The following is a 24,056-nucleotide window of genomic DNA, read 5'->3' on the forward strand; positions in this document are numbered from 1 at the left end:
AAGGGTGGGTCTGAGGTGAAGTTTCTTACAGAGGCCTTTCCCTGCCCTGCAAACCTGGCATTTCTCATCTGAGTTCATCTTTAAAGATGTCAGAGAGCTTTTGCAATGTTTTAGAGTATTTTCCATTAAAAGTGTGTCATGTAAATCAATCATGGCTTCAATTTTTCTGTCAGACTCCTATAACCTTAAACCAAAGCTTTCAAAATTAATCAAAAGAGTAAGTCAATTTAATTTTTCATGAGAGAATAACAGTATGGGGTTTGTCTTCAGCTCTCTCAATTATAAATATTTATTAATACATTTGGCTTAATAAATGTTTACAAACAGGGTTTAAATGATGAATAATTTTTTAAAGTAAAGATTTAATTTCTGCAAAAAAGCCAATTGCTTTTTAAACACTATTTTCCTATTTGTGTACTTTATGCAGAAAACTGTTACAAAAATTAGAGGCTGACTATTCTACTTTCTTGATATATCCTTGGTTAAGATTCATTCATTTGTTCATCTAACCATCCAACCACATAAGCTATAATTATTTCTAGGGTATCTGTAGAATTCTAGGCCTTTGGTTGGATGTGAGGGATACACAGTTAAATAAGAGCCAGCATTGGAGAAGGAAAAATGGCAACCCACTCCCGTGTTCTTGCCTGAAGAATCCTAGGGACAGGGGAGCCTGGTAGGCTGCCGTCTATGGGGTCGCACAGAGTTGGACACGATTGATGCGACTTAGCAGCAGCAGCAGCAGTATCTGTCTAATGGTCAAGACAGACACATAATGAGAGGTTAAAACATCACCAGAGAAGTGAGAACCACAGATAGGAGTGAGTAAAGGAGGGGCTGGCACCATCCTGAGCAGCAGGGAAGGAAAGGTTATGGGAAGATTTTCTGGAAGAGATGCTCCTGGGCTGAATTTCAAAGAAGTAGAATGAAAAGCTGAAAGAGTTTGGAGGCATTTTATTTGAAGAAAATCATGTGAGCCAAGCAAATAGATGAGACAGTGGAATGTGGACAGAGAGTACTTGAGTGTTAACCAAGGCCAAAGAGATGACTAGGAGCTGGACTATCAATTAAAAACTACTTGATAACATCAGTTTGAATAGTCACATGATGTGCTATCACAGCAGTGAGTCATAATCTATGTACATGTTTCCCTAATAATTAGTATCTTGATCATGTTTATTATTTCACTGTTATAAAGCAGTTCTGATGACAATTACTGTGCATAAGACTTTGTCTACTTTCCCGATTATTTACTTGAGAAAAATATCTTAATAGCATACATTCAACCACAGCTAACAACAGCAACAATGAAAAACACAACTCAAGATGGCTTAAATAATATAGAGAATTTTTCCATCCTATAACTGGAAATACAGATTAGGGAAGGTTTCAGGATTGGGCAATCCATCAGCTAAATGTTGTCACCAAACACCCAGTTTCTCTCCGTCTAGAGTCAGTGTCATCTGAAGACTAGTGCCCCTGGGGTTGTAGAATGACTACCAGCAGTAAACAAAGCTGTGTAATTTCTTGATTCTGTCTAACAAGAGAGTAAAGCAAATGTCAAACAAGAGGCTAAGACTCCTCAGCTATCCTGAGCCAGTTCTGAGTCTACACACAATGCCATGCATGGATCATTAGCTCAGGTTGGAATATATGAAGTATTGGTTTCTGTCTCATCAAATGTTAATGTTCCAATAAATGACCAAAGAACATAAACAAATAATTTCCAAATGAGGACATGAAATGAAATAGCAAATGTAGATAGGAAAAAATACCTCATACAAACTGAAGATTTTCCTATTAGTTTTTGTTTGCAAATAAGACAATAGTAAAGGAATTACATTTTTCTTAAAGGTTTTAGAAAATTTCTGGGACCCTCTTATTCATATCATAAAAATTCTTTAAAAATGCTTATTGTTGTAGTTAAAATAATACAAATAGTGAATGTTTCCTTCTTTGATAGAGAGTTGCAATCCCCATCAAAATTTCAACTGCATTTTTCACAGAAATGGAAAAAAATTATTCTAAAATTTGTGTAGAACCACAAAGACCCTGATTGCTAAAGCCATCTTGAACAGGAAGAATACAGCTGGAGGTATCATATTTCCTAATCTCAACATGTATTATGCAGCTGTAGTAATCAAAACCATGTGGAATTAGCATAAAAATAGATACCTAGATCAATAGGACAGAATAGACAGCCCAGAAATAAACTCACACACATACAGTTAACTTGTTTTCTATAAAAGCTCTAAGAATGTAAAATGGAAAAGGATTGTCTCTTCAACAAATGGAGGTAGGAAAACTGGATATCCAGATGTGAAAGAATGAAATTGGACCCTTATGTCATAAACAAATGTCAACTCAGAATGGGTTGAAGATTTAAACTTAAGACCTGAAACTGTAAAAACAGAAACAAAACAGGGGAAAACTCCTTTATCTTGTTCTTGGCAACTGATTTTTGGAATTGACACCAAAGCATAGGCAACGGGAGCAAAAATTAACAAGTAGCACTATACTAAACTGAAAGGTTTCTGCACGGCAAAGGAGACAATCAACAGAATGAAAAAGTCTACAAAATGGAGAAAATATTTGCAAACCACATATCCAATAAGTAGTTAATATCCACGATATATAAGGAACTCATACAACCCAATAGCAAAATAAATAAATAAACTCAATTAAAAAATTGGCCAAGGACCCAAATAGATGTTTTTCCAAAGAAAACAAACAAATGGCCAACATGAATACGTCAAAATGCTCAAAACATCACTAATGGTCGGGGAAATGCAAAAAAAAAAAAAAGATACTAGCTACACTAACATGTCACGACTATTAGTATGGCTATTATCCAAAAGGCAAAAGATAGCAAGTGTTAGCAAGGCTGTAGAGCAAAGGGAACCCTTGGGCACTGTGGATGGGAGTAAAAATGGTATAGCCCTATGGAAAAAAAAAATGGAGGTTCCTCAAAAGTTAAAAATGCAGCTATCAACTGATCCAGCAATGCCAGTTCTGGGTGTATATCTAAAAGAAATTAAATCACTGTTTCAAAGACGTATCTGCACTTTCATATTTGTTGCAGCATTATTCACAGTAGCTAAGGAATAGAAACAGCCTAAGTGTCCATCAACGGATGGATAAGAAATGGATAAGAAAATTTGGTATATATAAACAATGGATTATTTAGCCTAAAAAGAAGAAAATCCTGCTATTTGAGAGAATGTGGGTGAAACTGGAAGTCATTATGCTAAATGAAATGTCAAACATAGAAAGATAAACATCACATGATTTTCATTTACATGTGAAATCTAAAAAAACGTTGAACTCATAGTAACAGAGAGTAGAATGGTGGTTGCCAGAGGCTGAAGGGTAAGAGAAAAGTGAAAACACTGATCAATGGCACCAACTTTCAGTTATAAGAGAAATTCTGGAGACCTAAAGTATAGCATGTGACTATAGTTACTAACGATGTATTACATGCTTGACATTTGCTAATAGAGTAGATTTCAAATGCTCTTACCCCACACACACATACACAAAAGATAATTCTGGGAGGTGATGGACATATTAATTTGCTTGATTGTGGTAATCATTTTACAATGTATACATATATCAAAATGTCATACTGCACATATTATATATATAGCTTCTGTCAAGACAAACAAACATAATTGTGTTTAACACCAAAATCCTTAATTTTTTCATCTCTACCACATCGATACTTTTTAAAACAATTTTTTAAAATTTTTATTGAAGTATAGTTGATTTATGCTGCTGCTGCTGCCAAGTTGCTTCAGTCGTGTCCGACTCTGTGCGACCCCATAGACTGCAGCCCACCAGGCTCCCCGTCCCTGGGATTCTCCAGGCAAGAACACTGGAGTGGGTTGCCATTTCCTTCTCCAATGTATGAAAGTGAAAAGTGAAAGTGAAGTCGCTCAGTCGTGTCCGACTCCCAGCGACCCCATGGACTGCAGCCTACCAGGCTCCTCTGTCCGTGGGATTTTCCAGGCAAGAGTACTGGAGTGGGGTGCATTGCCTTCTCCAATAGTTGATTTATAGTATTGTGCTAATTTCTAATTTTTACTGTACAACAAAGTGATTGAGTTATGTGTGTGTGCATGTGTGTGTATATATATGTATATATGTAAATCACTCTATATTCTTGCCTGGAATATCCCATGGACAGAGGAGTCTGGTGGACTCTAGTCCATAGGGTCACAAAGAGTTGGACATAGCTGAAGCGGCTTTGCAAGCATGCATGCACACACACACACACAGGCACGCACGCATACACATTCTGTTTTATATTCTTTGTCATTATGGTTTATCACAGGATATTGAATATAGTCCCCTGTGCTATGCAGTAGGACCTTGTTTATTTATTCTCTATACAATGTTTTGCATCTGCTAATCTCAAATTCCCAATCCATCCCTCCCTCACCTTTCCTCTCCCTTGGCAACCACAGATCTGTTCTCTATTTCTGTGAGTCTGTTTCTATTTTGTAGATAAGTTCATTTCCCACACCACTTTAAGTAAAGGTGCCAAATCTATATGCTATAATGTCCAAAGACGATATCCCTGATTTAGCCAGTCATTGTTTTGTTTATATGTTTGTTTTTAAATTAATGGGTTTGCTGATCTTTTAATCTAATAACTGCTGAATTAACAGTTTCTAATTTTACTTTAAAGCAATGTTTATTTAGCCTGGTAAATTGATGGTAAAAGCATGTGTTGTTATTTTGTTTTCCCTTGCTAGAAGTCACTTGTTTAGTTTATACTTACAATATTGCCCTTGGAATGGGTGGAAATCAAAAAACATCTTAATGGATGGACTCTTTGCATTGTTGTTCTTGTTGCAGATAAGAGCTGTCATAGTTGGCTCTTATCTATTTTTGCTTATACAAGTGAAGATTATTTTTAAGTATTTCAGCTGACATTCTGATATCTCAGTGGTTAGGCCTTTTTGATTTTTGTTTTTTAATTTTGTTCTACTTTCAACTTAGGTATACCCTGCAGAGAGTACAGGAAAGAGAGGAAAAACATTTTTTGAACTCGAAAGGAAAATGAAAAGGCACAGCTGTGAGAAATTCTTTCCATGCTTACAGACTAAGGACATAGATCATTGCTTCATCATTTGGATAACTGTGTGCTATAACCAGAATATCTTATGAATATTTAAAAATTCCCCCTAAATATTTCTCAGGATATATTATATGAAAGTTAAGTGAGTATGTGCTCAGTCATGTCCGACTCTTTGTGACCCCATGGACTGTAGCCTCCCAGGCTCCTCTGTCCGTGGAATTTTGCAGGCACGAATACTGGAATGGGTTTCTATTTCCTCCCGCAGGGTGTCTTCCTGACCCAGGGATCAAACCCTCATCTTTTGCATCGGCAGGTGGATTCTTTTCCACTGAACTGCCTGGGAAGCTGAGGAAAGGCAAGTAGCTAGCCAGAAATCTAAAATAGCTTGGGGTAAGTGCCAAAGGGATGGTAGAAATAATAGGAGAAGATTCGACAAAAAGACCGAACTTTGGAGAGGTCGATTACAGAAGAGGAATGGAGGAATTGAATAATTTCATAAGAAAGATGTTGTTTAGATGTGTGGAGAGTAGGTTGTGATTGGGTGATGGACATTGTATGTGTCTGTGTGTGTGCGTGCATGCATGTATGTGTGTTTGGAATTTCATGGAGACACAAACTTGGAACAATTTTTCTAGGAGTTTGTAGATAGGCTAGAGGTTCACATACAGAACTGGGGAGACAGGAGTTTGTTCAAGGATGTCAAGGTCAGATTGTGGAAAGCCCTCAATGAAGGTCTAAGAAGCCTCAACTTTGTTCATTTGGCAAATTGAAATTCTCTGGCAGGTTTCAGAAAACAGTTTTTTTAGTTTACAAAAAATAATTAATCAGTCAAGAGATCACACATCTTGGGTTAACATTTTAGTGTTACTGGCATACATACAAGGTATTCAGGGAAATTTGGGAGGAACCTGGTGGGCTATAGTCCATGGGGTCGCAATGAGTCCGACACAACTGAGCGACTGACACTTTTTATTTATTTGTACAAAGTTTCCCAATTACTCTCTATATGGAGAGTCATGTCAAAATTGTTTCTTTTCCTTCTTCTATAAAGAAGCTAACATATTCATCATACTCAGCTGCTTGTGTGTTAGACTTCACAGTTTTACTCACTTTTATCCTTATGAAGACAATCACCTTCCTAGCATTGCTGAAACCAGCGCTTTTTGATCCCCCAAAGGAAGAGTCTGCCACTTTTACTTCCTTCAAATCTTCAGAAGCTCAAGCCAGTAGCAATATTGATAGGCTAGAAATTCATCAAATTTCTCTTACCTGCCACCCCTCTAATAGTGGTAACAAGGAGTATACATAAGAATCAGAAGTAAGTCAATCTTCAGAAAAAAGAAAAGGAACAGAAACCTGAAAATCAGCACCTGGATCAAGGAAACTTTATTGCATTTGGAGAGGTGTTAATATAAGGTGTAAAGATTTATAGAGCTATTTTATATATCCTATTTGTTATGTTTTCCAATAGCCTGGTAATATAATTGAATAAAAACCCTATAAATATGAATATGCTAATTTTTGCAGAATACCTTATCAAACAAAGTATTAAGACCCAAGTTTTATTGAGACATTCAGCATGTTGTTCTGATTTTAAAATTTGCTTGTTTCTTGCAGAAATAAAGCTTGATGAAGGGTACTATATAAATACAATGTTAAAAACCTCACAGTTTCTTTGAAAGAACTCAGGTATGTTGAATATTCTGCTTTCCCCAACCTTGTGGCACCCACCACCCACCCACCCACCCCCAATTATATTCCTTCTTGTGCTTCAAAGATTTGTTTAGGTCATTCTTGTGATTATGTTTATATTGTAGATTTGCTTATTCGACGACAGCATTATGAGTAGTTATCACATTCTAAAATGCCAGATACTGTTTAATTGTAATGGTGTCTACTTTTTTATCGAAACTATTCATATTTTATTACTGTAAACAACTTTGATCATAATGATGCCATTCAAAAGAGCTGATCAAGCTGAGAAAAATGACACCACAGTCGTAAAGTCATTCTATATGTAGCTATTAACATTTTATAGTGCATCTAAGGAAAAGTGTTTTTTAAGTTGCAACCACAGACAAATAAGAAAATTAATTTTAAACACAAAACTATCTCTTTGAAGATTAGAAATACACTACTTAAATAATTATTGCAACAGATACTTTTAGATTCTAGCAGATGACCTTCAACACAAAGAACAGCATATGCTGGGTTTTGCATTAGAGAGATTCAAATCATCTCACTTTGCCTGGGTGGAAAACAAGAGCCTTCATTCCCAGGAACACAGAAGAAAGAAACATACTGTCACCTCACTTCAAAGCTCTTGTCTGGTTACAAATCAGAAGGGACAAGGTTACAGATGAGGAGTTTTAAGAGACACATTCTTGTGGCACTTCTAGGATCTAACACTCTCTTCAAATAAAATTAAAGACACTTACCAGGCGCCTAGTGTGTGTGTGGCGTGTTGCAAAGTGGGACACAGAATGTGGCCTCTGACACAAAGAAGCCTATTATCCCGTCAAGGAGAGATGAGATAAACACACAAACAATTAAAGACTAGAATCTCTATTCCACAAATATTTAAATAACAGTGTCACAACAATAGAAGCAATACAAGGCCATGTGTACACATGATGCCCGAGAAAACTAGAGAGAAATAACCACTACTGAAATTCAGAGGAGTTCATTCAGTTGGGGTGGTCAGAGAAGGTTTCACGAAAGAGCTGTTTAGCTGGGTCTTGAAAGACTAGTAATCATAACAACTCACCATTTTTTAATGGTGTCAGGAAGTATCTGAAGCTATAGGACAAATATGACTCCTCTTCCTATAGTAAAAATTTGACTTAATAAAAAGTAACAAAATATTTTTATTTAAAAATAAACAGGAATGTATTGTTACTATTAATTAAAGCATCAGTAATGATACTAAAATTGTGAACTATTTTTGTTTGGGGAATGTGTAAGTGCTTCACACGTGTTATTGTTTATAGTGGAATTTATCACTTAACTGAATTCAAACATTGCTTGATTTTCATAGATAGATCACGGGCATGGAAGCGGTTTTGCTCTTCAGTGGGCTTCTTTGAGATACATACTCCCTTGCTTGGCGCACCTCCTGCTCAGGAAATAACGGCTTTCCAGGTAGTTTCACTGATGTTATTTGCTTTAATTCTCATAGCAATCTTGTCAAGTAGGGAACATGGGTCCTAGAAATAAGATTTGTTCAGATAAGAGTGTTCTTAGGACTTCAAGCCCAGTGCAAGTGACCTCAGGGCCAGCTGGGTGGCACATAGATTGCAGTGGGGCTGGGGGGAAGCAATTGTTGGAGCCTGTGGTAAGCTGTGTCCTCCAAAAGGCATTCAAAGTCAACTAAACAAACAAAAAAATATGGTGTCAAAAATAATGTGTCAGCATTGCAAAGTGGAGTGGGTGGAGGTGAAGAGAGACTCTAAGCTTCAACTGAAAGTTTTGAAAAATTCACTGATAAATAATGTGTTGCTTAGATAATTAAAAACAGGTAAAAACAAAGCTCATAAAAGATCAGACAAAAAATGAGACAAAACAATCCCTGAGGTGGTAAACAAAACACTACGCTTTTAGGCTACCAGTTGGTGATTTCTACCATTTGCTGCTTGTCTGTGTTGAGAATGAAACCTAAGGAACAGACTAGAACCTGTAGGTGGAATCACATGAGTGAAGTGGTGCGGCATTGTCTTAGGACATGTGTTGGCCCACCTAGATTGACCCTGTTCTTTATGCGGTCTCTTGTGTACCCTTTGGCTAGATTGCTGTCTGCCTGCTTCAGAATGTCAGAGAGTAGGGACCCCAGACAGAGCTGCCTTTAAAGCAGCCATGATAAATGGTGGTGGGCAAATGTTCACGGCATTTTCTTATTCCACTGCCATTGCACACTGGATATCTCTTAGGAGTTGAAGACCTACTACACACATTTTGATGTTGAGAGTGTTATATAAAGGGCTAAACAAATTAAGAATGAATCTCAGACATCTCTACCCTCAATAAACTTATAAGACAGTTGAGAGCCACTTAATGATATAAGACAGCATATTATGAAGGCAAAATTAATAGAACAGAAAATTAAGAAGAAAGGGAGAGGACTTCCCTGGTGGTCCAGTGGTTAAGAATCCACCTGGCAATGCAGGGGCCAGGGGTTTGATTCCCTGATCCTGGAAGATGCCACATGACATGGGGCAACTGAGCCCATGCACGACAACCACTGAAGCCTGCTTCCCTCGAAACTGTGCTCTGAAACAAGAGAAGCCACTGTAAAGAGAAGCTTGGGTACCACTACTAGCGACTGCCCCCCACTCCCTGCAACTAGAGAAAGCCTGCACACGGCAACAGAGACCCAGTGCAGCCAAATAAACAAGAGTGGCAGAAATAAATGGAAACCATTACCATGTAATGTACATAAGCTATTTCATTTGGTTGTTACCCAAAAAATCCCCCAGTAGGTGGATATTTATGTGCCTGCTTCTAGATAAGAAAATAGAGTCCCAAAGGAGAAGTGATATGCAGGCTCTGAGGGGCAAAAAATAGTGAAAGTGAAAGTCAAAGTCACTCAGTCATATCTGACTCTTTGCAATCCCGTGAACTGTATAGTCCATGGAATTCTCCAAGCCAGAATACTGGAGTGGTTAGCCTTTCCCTTCTCCAGGGGATCTTCCCAACCCAGGGATCGAACCCAGGTCACCTGTATTGCAGGTGGATTCTTTACCAGCTGAGCCACAAGGAAAGCCCAAGAATACTGGCATGGGTAGCCTATTCCTTCTCCAGGGGATCTTCCTGACTCAAGAATTGAACCAGGGTCTCCTGCATGGCCAACGGAGTCTTTGCCACCTGAGCTATCAGGGATGACCAGCAGAGAAGGGGCTCAATCCCAACTCTATTAAACCTACAGCATGATGCTATTTCCTCACTGTTCATATGAAGGCTTCTTGCATTCATTTTTCTTGAGCTGTTTCCTCTTCCTCAGCTATGTTATTTACCTATGTTATCGACCAATCTTCTCTGACTGTTTTTGTTTAGTAAAGAAAAATATTGGAAAACCAGTAGGTTAGCAAAATCAGTGCTAAATATATCATGGTTGCACCAACTTCAAGACTCAATTAAATGACAAAGTTTACAAATGTAGACTTGACCTAAAAGAACAAGAAGACAAGTCTGATTTATCATTTAAAAATATTTTTTCAGTTAAATATGCTTATAGTGATATGGTGAGTTCAAATAATTGTAGTGTGCCATATGTTGCCATCCTGTACTATATAGATGCATGGAAACCAGTGGGCCAGGAGGGAGTCAGGGGAGGGGGAGGCAAAAATCCCTAAGTAAATAGATACCACTAAATGATATGATGAGAAATAATTATAAAAGGAATGAGAATTTTAGAACTTGAAAAGAAATGAGAGAGAATTAAATGAACATTTCGTTCATGTTAAGAGTCTGTGGCTATTTATGAAAATAATCAGGTCAATCTTCATAGTCAGAAGAGACTAGCCAGAACAAAGATCTGCCTGATACAGAAAGCTTTTTCTTATTCAGAAGACTCTGTGTCCTGAGAATTGGGTCCAGAGAAGCTTCAAAAAGACTTGTCTACTCAGAGAGGGAGAAATATCATATTACATCCCTCATATGTGGAATCTAAAAAGAAATGATATAGGTGAACTTACTCACAAAACAGAAACAGACTCACAGACTTAGAGAACAAACTTAGAGTTACTGGGGGAAGAATGGGGAGAAGGGATAGCTAGGGAGTTTGGATGGACATATATACATTGCTATCTTTAAAAAGGATAGCCAAGAAGGACCAGCTGTATAGCACATGGAACTCTGCTAGATGTCATGTGGCAGCCTGGATAGGAGGGGAGTTTGGGCAAGAATGGATACATGTGTATATATGGCTGAGTCCCTTTGCTGTTCATCTGAAACTATCACAGCATTGTTAATCAGCTATACCCCAATATGAAATAAAATGTTTAAAAAACAAAATAAAATGCAAAAAAAAAATTTAATGTCATCTAGAAAAAACAAAACAAAACAAAACACTTGTCTACAACACAGGTTCTCACACTTTGGTGTGTGCTGTACTGAGTTGTTTCAGTCGTGTCCGACTCTGTGACCCTATGGGCTGTAGTCCACCAGGCTCCTCTGCCACAGGACTCTCCAGGCAAGAATACTGGAGTGGGTTTGCCATGCTCTCCTCCAGGGGATCTTCCCAACCCAGGGATCAAACCCAGGTCTCTTGTATCTCCTACATTTATGGCAGGCAGGTTCTTTACCACTAGCGCCACCTCGGAAGCCTGAAGTGAAAATGTTAGTCGCTCGGTCATGTCCAGCTCTTTGCGACCTCATGGACTGTAGCCTGCTATGCTCCTCTGTCCATGGAATTCTCCAGGCAAGAATACTGGAGTGGGGAGCCCTTACCTTCTCTAGGGTATCTTCCCAACTCAGGGATCAAATGGGGTCTCCAGCATTGCAGGTGGATTCTTTTACCATCTGAGCCACCTGGGAAGCCCCATCACACTTTAGGTTGCATCAAAATTATCCGATAGACTTGTTAAAATAGAGCTTGGTGGAATTTCTGATTCAAAAGATCCAAGTCAGGCCAAGAATGTGCATTTTAAATAAGTTTTCAGGTAATGCTAGTCTGGGGATTGAATTTTGAGCACTACAATGCTAGCAATGCCAGCTTCTTACTTCCTGTTCTCTCACATCATTCACTCTCCCACCACATTCTAGAACAGAGATCCTGCTCTTCATATAACCTTCCCCTTCTGATTTTGCATTCTGCTCTTTCTCTCTTTCCCACCACTTTTATTTTCTGGTCCTTACAGAAGCATGATAAGGTGTCAACAGAACTGGATTGAAAATCAGGTGACTTGAATTTTAGCCTCGGATCTACCACTAATTATCTTGGGCACCAGTTACCTCACATTGAAACCAAGAGACTGAGAATAGGTGATTCTTCAGATATTATTCAACTTTAAAATTCTGTATTAGAAAATACAGAGGAAAATTCTTACATATTTTCAGTAGCTTTCAGGCATTCCCATCCTTGTCCCATGCCGAGGAGAGCTCCACCTTATTGTGAGACAGTGGCATCAACATTGCTCTAGGAGTCAGAGCCCATGGTCTTCAGCCTTGGATCTATATTTGATCAACTTTATGGGATTCCCTGGTGGCTCAGATGATAAAGAATCTGCCTGCAATGCGGGAGACCCAGGTTCAATTCCTGGGTGAGGAAGATCCCCTGGAGAAGGGAATGGCTACCCACTCGAGTATTCTTTCCTGGAGAATCCCATAGACAGAGAAGCTTGGCAAGCTACAGTCCATGGGGTTGCAAAGAGCTGGGCACAACTGCACAACTAATACTTTAACTTTCTGTGAGTCTCAATTTCCTCGTCTAAAAAGGCATGAGTGTGAATTTGATAATATTGCTGACCCCTTGTCTTTATTACATAGATTAAAATTTATATGACTTTACTCCTATTCTCTGCCTGAAAGTGAAAAAAGTGAAAGTGTTCGTTGTTCAAGTCATGTCTGACTCTTTGCCACCCCATGACTGTAGCCCATCAGGCTCCTCTGACCATAGATTTCTCAGGCAAAAATATTGGAATGAGTTGCCATTCCCTTCTCCAGAGGATCTTCCCAGCTCCGGGATGGAACCTGGGTCTCCTGCCTGCATTGCAGGCAGATTCTTTACCATCTGAGCCACCAGGGAAGCCCGTATTCTCTACCCACCACCCTCAAATTAATATTTGTTTATCATATGCCCAAGTGGTAAGTGACTTACATTAATATGTAAAAAATGATAGAACTAAATGTGATCTCTCACTAAGGATATTTCATAAGTGAATAATTCCTTAATAATAAAAGAGAATAAATGTGTCACATTATCATTTCAGATAGTAATGGCTGATTGGGCTGTGGTGGTATTATTTTTGGATAATACTTTCTCTCATAGTGTTTAAGCAACAGAATAAACCATGTTTCCCTGCCTATGAGAAATACCAAGTCCTAAAGAACCTGCCTGCAATGCAGGAGACCTGGGTTTGATCCCTGGGTTGGGAAGATCCTCTGGAGAAGGGAATGGCAATCCACACCAGTATTCTTGCCTGGTGAATTCCATGGACAGAGGAGCCTAGTGGCTACAGTCCATGGGGTCACAATGAATTGGACACGATTGAGTGACTAACACGACTATATAAACGATAGTGAAACCTGGATATCAATCATCCATCTCCTTTATTCTCCAATCTACTACCTCTTCTGATCCTGGTGAAAAAGGAAAGAACTAAAACAAATCCGTTTTAGTTCTTAGGAGCTGTTGGGGAAATACCTGTATTACCTTTGCTCCCTTAGTAAGTCAGAGTCTCAAGAATGGGCTAAACACAAAAGGAAATCTAAAAATTGAAATATTTCTTACATTTTTTCATAATCAGATATGAAATATGATTTCTCTTATCTAGAAAACAAATTGGAAGGTCCCCACTGGAAGTGGGTCACATGTACCACAATAATGCAACTGCATTTTTATTACTATGAGTTGGCCTTAGTGAATGTGAATAAAGGATTGCAGCTTCCTTCTTCAGGGAAGCAGCAGAATTCCATGGAAGGAGTACTGGCTGAGATGGGAGGAGAGCCAGGAGCTCAAGGTTTAGATCAGTGCTTGTATAAGATGTCTTTCTAAAAAAGTAACTTGAGGTTGCATTTTATCCTTCAATTAAATGTGTGTATGTGTGTTAGTCACTCAGTCCTGTTCAACTCTTTGCAACCCCATGGACTGTAGCCTGCCAGGCTCCTCTGTCCATGAAATTTTCCAGGCAAGAATACTGGAGTGGGTTGACATCCCTTCTCCAGGGGATCTTCCCAACCTAGGGATCAAACCTGGGTCCCCCACGTTGCAGGCAGATTCTTTACTTTAAATTAGAAGTTGAGTTCAGAGAAAAGCATGATCCTTTGTGCCCATGGATGTCGCTATGGAGATTTCTACAGAGGTTAGTAGAAGCATGAAGTGATCAGTGAGGTTTAGAATATTCAAGGTGAATACACTGACATTTGGGTGAAATAAAAGGGAAATCAGAGAGGTCCACTGACCCTGACTGAGAACACAAAATGTAACAGATGCCATAAAAGAGAGTCAGAGACAAGATCTTCAAGTAATTAAAGAAACTCTCCTACTGAAAGTGGGAGACAGGTGGAAGGAAAGGCAAAATCTCTGAAAATATCAATTCTAGTGTAGGAAGAAGGCTACTTCCCAGTAGACATTCACTTCTGTTTTCAAAATGTCCTCCATGTACATGCATTTATAGGTGTGTGAGTGGCAGCAGGTTCTAGCTAAGCCAGGAGGCTAATGGTCTGACCTCCCTGTTTTAATCTCTATTCTTATGGTACCTCATTCCTGGTAAGAGGTAGAATGAATTCAGGTCCAATCTGTAGGCAGCCTCTCCTAACTTTCAACAGCCCATGACATTGGATTTTTAAAAAGCTCTATTTTATAACAATGACTGTACCTTCACCCATGGACAGAGAAGCCTGGTGGGCTACAGTCCAAAGGGTCGCAAAGAGTCATGACTGAGTGACTAAGCACGTACCTTCATCTTTGCAAACTAGACAACAAAATCTAAAAATATGGCTGCTAATACAGTTTAATTTGTTCAAGTTCCTAATATTTTGGACATACCTTGTAAAACACACACAAACCATATAAGTAAATCAACTAAAAAAACAGATTAGAAGTTATGCATCAGGATTGGGCCAATGATAAAATAAAGCTTTACAATTCTTCAAAGAAATCTTAAATTTTGAAAAAATAAATACTAAAATTATCTAATATATATATGTTAAAATTTCCAATATGTTGTACAATATACTGTGATTGTTGAGAGTATTAAAGAATATGCAGTATTTAGCATAGAATGGCTAAAGCAATATTTAGACCCTGCATCTGTTTCTGATAATAGCTAGTCACTTGCACTTTTGATGGTTTTATGAAGAAATGAGTCTTCTTGTTTCATAATAAGTCAATTTAAGCTATTTTCACTTCAGACATCCAAAATATTTATCAGGATGGTGGTTATTGCCATGGATTCATCTTTAGGTTTTCAAGTTTAAAACTAAAAAGTTCTTTGCCAGGAGCAGGATTTTACTGGCAATGATGCACCAAGAAAGCTAACAGAGCTTGGACTGAGAAACCGGTAAATTCCAGCATCAGGGAAAAGGCAGATGGTAGAATTTGTCAGCCTTCCTTGTCATACCTCCTTCTCCTCCAACAACTGTTCAGGTACATCAGGCCTTTACCAGCAGGCAATAGGATTCCTTTCACAGACTAGAGTTCAGATGCAGGACTCTATGCCTTTTAGAGAAAAGAACTGTAGGGGAAGGATCCGTTCTCAAAGTGCCCATGAGAACTAAAGAAAGAATAAGGAACAAGTGTACCAGAGAGAAACTCAGAATTCATGTGGGAATTGTGATAACCAGTTTGGGTGTTGGTTATAAGCAGGAGCATGATCATTCACTGGAACCAGAAGCGAAGTCAAACAGGAGAAGGAGAAGCACAAGACACGTACCAGGACGTGGACCCTCACATGTCCTCTGCCCGGAGACCACTGGCTCTGGTTCTGAGATGGGATCGATACTTACAGGGTTTTCAACCTATGCTTTTATAACTGTATTAGGTCCTGGAGAACCGATATCTTCCCCGGAGAAGGACAGAAGAGAGGGTGGGGGAAAGTTAAATGAACTGAGTTTGAATCTTAAATTTGACTAGAGGAACATACATTTATTAATCAGAGAGACAGAATGGTTGTGAAGCAGGAAGATTAGGAATTTCCCACCATCAACGGAAATGGTGTGTGTGTGTGTGTGTGTGTGTGTGTGAGAGAGAGAGAGAGAGTGTGTGTGTGTGTGTGTGTGTGTGTGTGTGTGTGTGTAGGAGAAGGACTCCAGAGCTAGGCTGACTTTAGGTCTGGAAAAAACAGTTCTGCAATTTTGTCCTGATTTTTACAATTTGATTAGCAATACAAATATCAGAGTATCCTGATTTCATGCCCCTTTTCATTTTTCTTCTTTCAATCAATCCCAGCAAGTGTTCACCCTCAAAGTCTCAAAATAATAGATAGAGATTGAGATTTAAAATGTGATTCATTAATAGAATTTGTTTCATTCCATCTGAGTCCAAAATAGTCCTCATTTGAGATATATGGTAACCAACATTCTAACAGGGTTTTCTCATGGTTTGGGAAAATTTTCCTAAGAAAATTTGCACAAGAAAGTCCTTGTGTAATCTTTGAACAAATAAGGATGGCTGTTGCTAATCCTTTTACACAAAATTCCAGAGAGGGCTTGGGGAAGTGAGTGCTAAATTCATTTTGGCCAATCTAGAATAGCCTGTTTGGGATTGAATAGAATAGCCAGTTCTTAAAAAGAAAAAAAAAATTGGCAAGAAATTGTTCATGAAAGATCCTTTTCCCTCCAAATACCTGAAAATTGGGGTTGATTTTTTTTATCACTAACACAAAGCTTCTTAATAGCAGCACTGTTGATATTGGGCTATGTAGATCTTTATTTAGATAGATGTGCACTATAGGACGTGTAGCATCCCCTGCTCCAGATGCAACAATCAGAAGTGTCTCCAAAAAAGAAGAGTCTCCAGGCATTGTCACATGTCCTAGATGACAAAACAACTCTCAGTTGAGAACCATTGATTTAATACCTTCAAAATACATTGATTCTTTAGACAAGGTGACTAATTAGGTTGGTAACAGTATTACCAATAGATATCTGTATGCAATATTATATTTTATATTTTATTATATTTTATAACTTTAAGGAAATATTACGTGTTCATTATAGTATGATGAATGTTGCCTTTTTAACATCACTCCTGCCATCCAACCAGCAAAATGTAATGTTATCTTGACCATGGATTATTGAGCAATTGAGAGCAAAACAATGATAAAGATAAAAATTGTTGGATGACCCATAAAACCAATATTAGAATAAATAAGAACTGAAATAACCAGTAATTCTGTTTCTACAGCAAGGCCATTTTTGTATTTTATCTCCCTTTTAAGGAGCTATTTTTCATTCATAGCACTGCTGTAAATTATGCACAGCAGACTTCTTCATTTAATAGGTTCAGGTCAGAGAGTGATTGTATTTCAGCAGTTGGTATTCAGGGATTTTGTAATTTATGAGGTTTATTAATTTAGCAGATTATTTGCTTAAGATACCACCATCTCTTCATGAAGCGTTGACTGTGAGAATTTCTGGTCAGGTTCCTGGTTTCAAGAAAAGTTTTGGTATTTAGATCATGCACCTATTCCTCAAAAATTAAATAAATTATGTAAAATTTAGCCCATAGGTGTGACTAGAAAGGAAGAAAAAGAACTATTTGTTTCTTTTGTGACTGTGAAAGAAGGTGGGTGGGAAGCAAAGGGTGGAGGGCTAACACTTCACTGTTTCCACAAAAGATTCAATAGGGAATGAAAATGTAAAAAACAAAACAAAAACAAAACAACAGGTAAATGCTCACACAGGAAGTCCTTACAGAATTAGGCCCCCTAAAGAGAGCAATCCCCAGCATTTTTGAGAGGATCTAGAATTAGTCTACTGCTTCCTTCATCACATTATAAAACAGGCAAGAACAGAAAAGCAGAAAGATCCCCCTGTTGATTCAAAGTGGGAGAAGAAGTACTCGGTGACGGGTGACTCAGAGAGACATAGGCAAGTTTTTTCCTCCCTATTTAGAAATACAAACTGTTGCTGCAAGGAGAAATGTTTTTTAAAAGATCAGGTTATGAGAAATTAAATGACATTGGTGGCAGGGGTCTGTGTATCCTTCACACTCCAAATCTGACCCTGGGTTCTTTTATATGGTCCGAGCTCCTTTAAATGTCATCAACTGCGGGGAGACTTCTTAGCTCAGACATTTTACAGAACGTCCTTCTGGGGAGGGGGCTAGGTAATTGAAAGCTAAACAACCATACTAACATGAATCAGATATTTTTCTTTTAAAATGACTCCCCAGAACTTCCCTCATGGTCCAGTGTCGAAGACGCCGTGTTTCCAAGGCAGGGGGCTCAGGTTTGTTCTCTGCTCATGCGTTGGAGAAGGATATGGCAACCCACTCCAGTGTTCTTGCCTGGAGAATCCCAGGGACGGGGGAGCCTGGTGGGATGCCATCTATGGGGTCGCACAGAGTTGGACACGACTGAAGCGACTTAGCAGCAGCAGCAGCAGGGAATGAGATCCCGCATGCCACAACTAAGAGTTTGTAGGCTGCAATTAAGAGTTCAAATGCTGCAACTAAAAACCCCGCAGGCCACAACTAAGACCTTGCCCAGCCAAATAAACACACACACACACACACACACACAAATATTTTAAGAGTCGATGGGACATTGTTATAAAATAAATAAATATATATATAATATAGAGTCCCCATGTTCTACATGGAGAAAATCTCACAGCTTATCACTCTGGCCTCTGTTATATATAACATTTCAAGAATCCTCCTCCTTGTGTTAGTGCTAGTCTCTTCTTTGCCCTCCACACAAGTTTCCAGTCTTTCCTCACCTCCACACTATGCTCTTATGAGCACAGTGAAGAAATGTGGAGTTTCTTGCCGTCCTCTCTGTTTGCAGCCTACCATCCTTGAAGCTGTAGTCAAGACTCATCGTGTACTGAAGCCTTATTTGAACTCCACTCTCTACACCCATCTTGAAATCATATCATTAATCTTCAAACGTTTGTGGTCTCTAATGCCTGGACTAGTCATTAGTCATTGCCATTCATTGTTTGTGTATTTCAATATTTTAGATGTGTTATTTTATGCTCTTAATCATAGAGTAGGGAACTTAAATATAGAGATGATTAATACTGTGGCATATCATTTCCACATGATTGGTATTTTTAAAATATTTAAGTGAAGTTAATTGAGAAGGAGGTGGTAGTTCCCTTTTGTTGCTTGTATAATCTGACATTCAGCATTTCTCTCCTTTCTTTGGGAACCTCCCTATCAATTCCAAGCAACTTGACACAGGTACCTTGATACAGGTACCATGATCCCAACTGACTCTATGTTTTCAAGTTTTCTGATACTCTCTAAAATTGAATTTTTCCCTAGTAGGCAAAAGTAATGGGTTCATCAGGCAGAATCTTTCCTGCCCACGAGTGAGTCATTAAAGCCAAGTTAGTATGGACTTTTTGCACAAAGTATGTGTACTAATGTGTGTTTGTGTGTGTGCATTTGTAGAAGGGGTGAAGAAGTTCTCTCAACACTCAGATTATGCCCCTGGTTGCCACCTTTTGTAATATAATGAGCTGCTTATAGCTACAGTCTACAGGTAAATGAGGAGGTAAAATTATACAGGCTAATAAATATAAGGCAAATGATTTTAAGCCACAATTATTGAACTCTAGAAGAATATATGATGTGTGATAAGAATGTATGATGTGGTTATTTTCACTGAGACTTTTAAAATACATTCAGTTTTGAAGGTACTCACTTTGTCATCCCAGCCCTTGCAAGCCAATGCCCTGTTTCTCTTCGATGTGCATTGAAGGTGAGGGTGCTCAGTCGTGTTGGACTCTTTGTGACCCCATGGACTGTAGCCCAACAGGCTTCTCTGTTCATGGGATTTTTCATGTAAGAATACTGGAGTGGGTTGCCATTTCCTCCTCCAGAGGATCTTCCCCACCCAGGGATTGAACCGGTATTTCTTGTGTCTCCTGAATTTCAGGCAGATTCTTTACTGTAGAACCATTGGGGAAGCCTGACGTGCCTTGAACCAGGATCAAAATCTCTTGCGGGCAAATCCTGGAAATCTACAAGGGGATCCTTTTTTCTTATAAAATTAACCTAAATTCACTACTTCATTATGATAATGTTGAAATTTAACATTAATTTCATACCATTGCGGGCTCTAGTTTAGAACTTTCCATAACAGAGAATGATAGTACCTTCTTCTATCTCCTTTTTCCTCTTTCTCTATAGTTATTTTAAATGTTCACTGGTTTTCTTGAAACTTAGCAATCAGATAAAACTGTCTTGATTGATGTTACAGAATCATGGATTTCCTCACCAAACCAAAGGAAGCCTCCCTCATTATCTCTGGTCTCTTGAGCTGAGCCACGCTCATCTTCAGGTAAATGTACTTACACCCTTATCTCCTCAAATCAGCTATCCACTTTTCTCCAGCCAAGCTTGGCTGTAAATTGACAAGATCTCCAGTTGTCTTTGTGATTTCCCTGCAGAGTGCAGCTGGGTCCCTTTCAGTTTAAAAGAAACAGGTGTGGGGGTAATTCTGCTCGACCTTTAAAAAATTGCTGTCATAAAAGACAGAGATGGAATGGTGACTTAAATCTGTTTTTTTTTTTTTAATGGCAGAAGCATTGTACTCTTCTGGAATAAGAAATGTTTGCATCATAAAATAGGCTAGTAACAAAGCATCAGGCTTAGTGGTTGTTTCTATTTGTTCTTCATATTTTTGGACAAGAATAAACTCTGATATTCAAGCTCACAGTTTTCAGAAGCTCCAAATACACTTAAAAAATTAGAAAGAGTGATGCTAGGAGTATTAGCTTTGAATCCTTCCAAATGTGGTAAACACCAGAAAAGGGTTAACATAACAGAAGGAATGATAAGGTAAGAATTAAAAAGTATGGGGTTCTCGTCCCATTTGACATTAGCTCAGAGGTCTTTAACAGATTATGAGACTCTCTGGACCTCAGGATTCTCACCTGTTAAGGGAGGAAATTGAACTAGATAACCTCTGAATTACATTCTAGCACTAAAATTCAAGGGCTCAAGCTGATATTTTCACTTCTTTTACTAATTTTATTTCCATCGGTGCCTAATAAATGCAACTTTTGTTTTTCCTAGAGAAGAAGAGAGAAATGTGAAAATAAAAATGGTAACAATTTTAGACTTTCCATAACAAGAGGCCAGAGATGCTAACAAGGAAGTTGAGTTTGTGGAGATACAAGGGGAAAGCAATTACCTGTTAATGTTCCAGTCTTAGACATGAGAGTATAAAATTAACTGTCTTAAACATCCTTAGACTCTCTTAATTAGTTAATATTCCATTAAAAAAAAACAAAAAAACAGTTCTGCCAGGGCATGTTCTGCTCACGATGATGGTAGAAGTTCAAGGATAATCCCCTTAATTTATAGATGAGAAAACTGAAAGCCAGGGAGGTTTGCCAATCATAAAACTCGTCTCATACTAGACAAAGGAAAAAAGAGAGCAGTTTGCTGTTGTTCAGTCACCAAGTTGTGTTTGACTCGTTGCAACCCCAAGGACTACAGTATGCCAGGCTTCCCTGTTCCTCACCATCTCTCAGAGTTTGCCCAAGTTCATGTCCATTGAATCAGTGATGTTATCCAACCATCTCCTCCTCTGTCACCCTCTTCTCCTCTTGCCTTCAATCATTCCCAGTGGCAGGGTCTTTTCCAATGAGTGGGCTCTTCGCATCAGGTGGCCAAAGTATTGGAACGTCTGCTTCAGCATCAGTGCTTCCAAAGAATATTCAGGGTTAATTTCCTTTAGGATTGACTGGTTTGATTTCCTTGCTTTCCAAGAGACTCTCAAGAGTCTTTGCCAGCACTGCAGTTCGAAAGTATCAATTCTTTGGCACTCTGCCTTCTTTATTGTCCAGCTCTCACATCCGTGCATGACTACTGGAAAGACCATAGCCTTGACTATACGGACTTTGATTCACTGGTTTATGTAACTGGAAAATCCAAGTGGATGTTAGGGCTTCGAGGCATAGCTGATGTTCCTGGTTCCAATGATATCTTGTGTCTTTGTTTCTCTCCATCACTTGTCCCTGCTTTTCTTTGTAGTGGTTTCATCCTCCAGTAGGCTTGCTCCATATGAGAGTAAGACAACTGCCCAAAGTACTGGCCTCTACTGTGCTTAACACAGGAGACAAATATTCTAACTTGTTACCCATAACATGTTTGCAAACCATTTAGATGGGCCGGGCTGGAGACAAGAACTTGTAAGGGCCACCTGTCTAGCCCTGAGATAAGTGAGGCCATTTGATGTCAGCAAGGTGGGGGGTGGGGGTGGTAATCCAGAAGGAAAAAGATGCTGAGTTCCTGACATGAATTATGATGTCCTTTCTGTCCTTTTCCAACAGTGGTAGGAAGCACCACCTAATAATGAATCAATGCAATTTCAAGGCTTACTTAGGCAGGAATGACACGCAGGCCACATCCTCATCTCATATCTCTGGATTTTGGAAAGGCATTTGAGACACCTATTTCATCTCCAATGAACTATCAGATTGAGGCTGATCAGATTGCCTAATTAGCCAACTTCATGCTCTAATGCCTGGAATAAATAATGTCTCCTGCTTCCCTGGTGGCTCAGTCAGTAAAGAATCCACTTGCAATGCAGGACACCTGGGTTTGATCCCTGGGTTGGGAAGATCCCCTGGAGGAGGGCATGGCAACCCACTCCAGTGTTCTTGCCTGGAGAATCCCATGGACAGAGGAGCCTGGTGAGCTACAGTCCATAGGGTCACAAAGAGTTGACACAGCTGAGCTACTAAGCACAGCACTGGGAAGAGTGACTGTATTTAACTTGTTTATGCAATCCTTCTGTGCAATTGAGAAAAAAATTACATTTTTCCCCTGAATATATCTTACCTACTACCCTTTTTATTTTATTCACCTGCTTTGTAACAGAAAACTTGAGCTCTATTAAAGACTTTTCTAAACAGAAAGTGTTTAATTCAATATTTGTTTCCTAAGGCAGTCAAGGCTATGGTTTTTCCAGTGGTCATGTATGGATGTGAGAGTTGGACTGTGAAGAAAGCTGAGAGCCGAAGAATTGATGCTTTTAAACTGTGGTGTTGGAGAAGACTCTTGAGAGTCCCTTGGACTGCAAGGAGATCCAACCAGTCCATCCTAAAGATCAGTCCTGGGTGTTCATTGGAAGGACTGATGCTAAAGCTGAAACTCCAATACTTTGGCCACCTCATGCAAAGAGTTGACTCATTGAAAAAGACTCTCATGCTGGGAGGGATTGGGGGCAGGAGGAGAAGGGGATGACAGAGGATGAGATGGCTGGATAGCATCACCAACTTGATGGACATGAGTTTGAGTGAACTCCAGGAGTTGGTAATGGAGCACGCCAGGGAGGCTTGGCGTGATGGGATTCATGGGGTCGCAAAGAGTCGGACATGACTGAGCGACTGAACTGAACTGAAGGCTGCTGTTACAAAGGGCCACAAACTGGGAGGCTCAAAAGAACACAAATTTAGTGCCTTCAGGTTCTGGAAGCCAGCAGTCTGAATCAAGCTTCTCTGAATCAAGCTCTCTCTAAGACTTTACAGGAGAGAAGCCTTCCTTACCTTTCCCTGGCTCCTGGTGGTTTGCCCACTAGCTCTGCCACTCCCTGGCTAGAAGCCACATAACCCAGTTGGTCTCTGCTTCCATCTTCACATGGCATTCTCCCTGTGTCTCTGTCTTCACTTGGTCATCATCTTTTAAGGACACGAGTCATTTTTAGATTAGGGGCTTCCCCAGTGGCTCAGTGGTAAAAGAATCCACCTGCAATGCAGGAGACTCAGGTTTGACCCCTGAGTCAGGAAGTTCCCCTGGAGGAGAAATTAGCAACACACTCCAGTATTTTTGCCTCGAAAATCCCATGGACAGAGGAGCCTGGTGGGCTACAGTCCATGAGGTCTCAAAGAGTCAGACATGACACTGAGCACACAGATTAAGGGCGTATCTTTCTCCAGAATGACCTCATCCTGACTAATTATATCTACAGCCACTCTGTTTCCAAATAAAGTTAGTTTCTGGGATACCTGGGGTTAGGACTTCACATATCTTTCTGGGAGACACATGATTCAACCCGTAACAGTCCTTGACAGAATGAAGGATTACAACCAATGAAGCGCTGGCTGTTTAACACTGATTATAGTAATACTTTTC

This window comes from Bos javanicus, chromosome 11 (assembly GCF_032452875.1).
Source record: "Bos javanicus breed banteng chromosome 11, ARS-OSU_banteng_1.0, whole genome shotgun sequence".
NCBI classification, from domain to species: domain Eukaryota; kingdom Metazoa; phylum Chordata; class Mammalia; order Artiodactyla; family Bovidae; genus Bos; species Bos javanicus.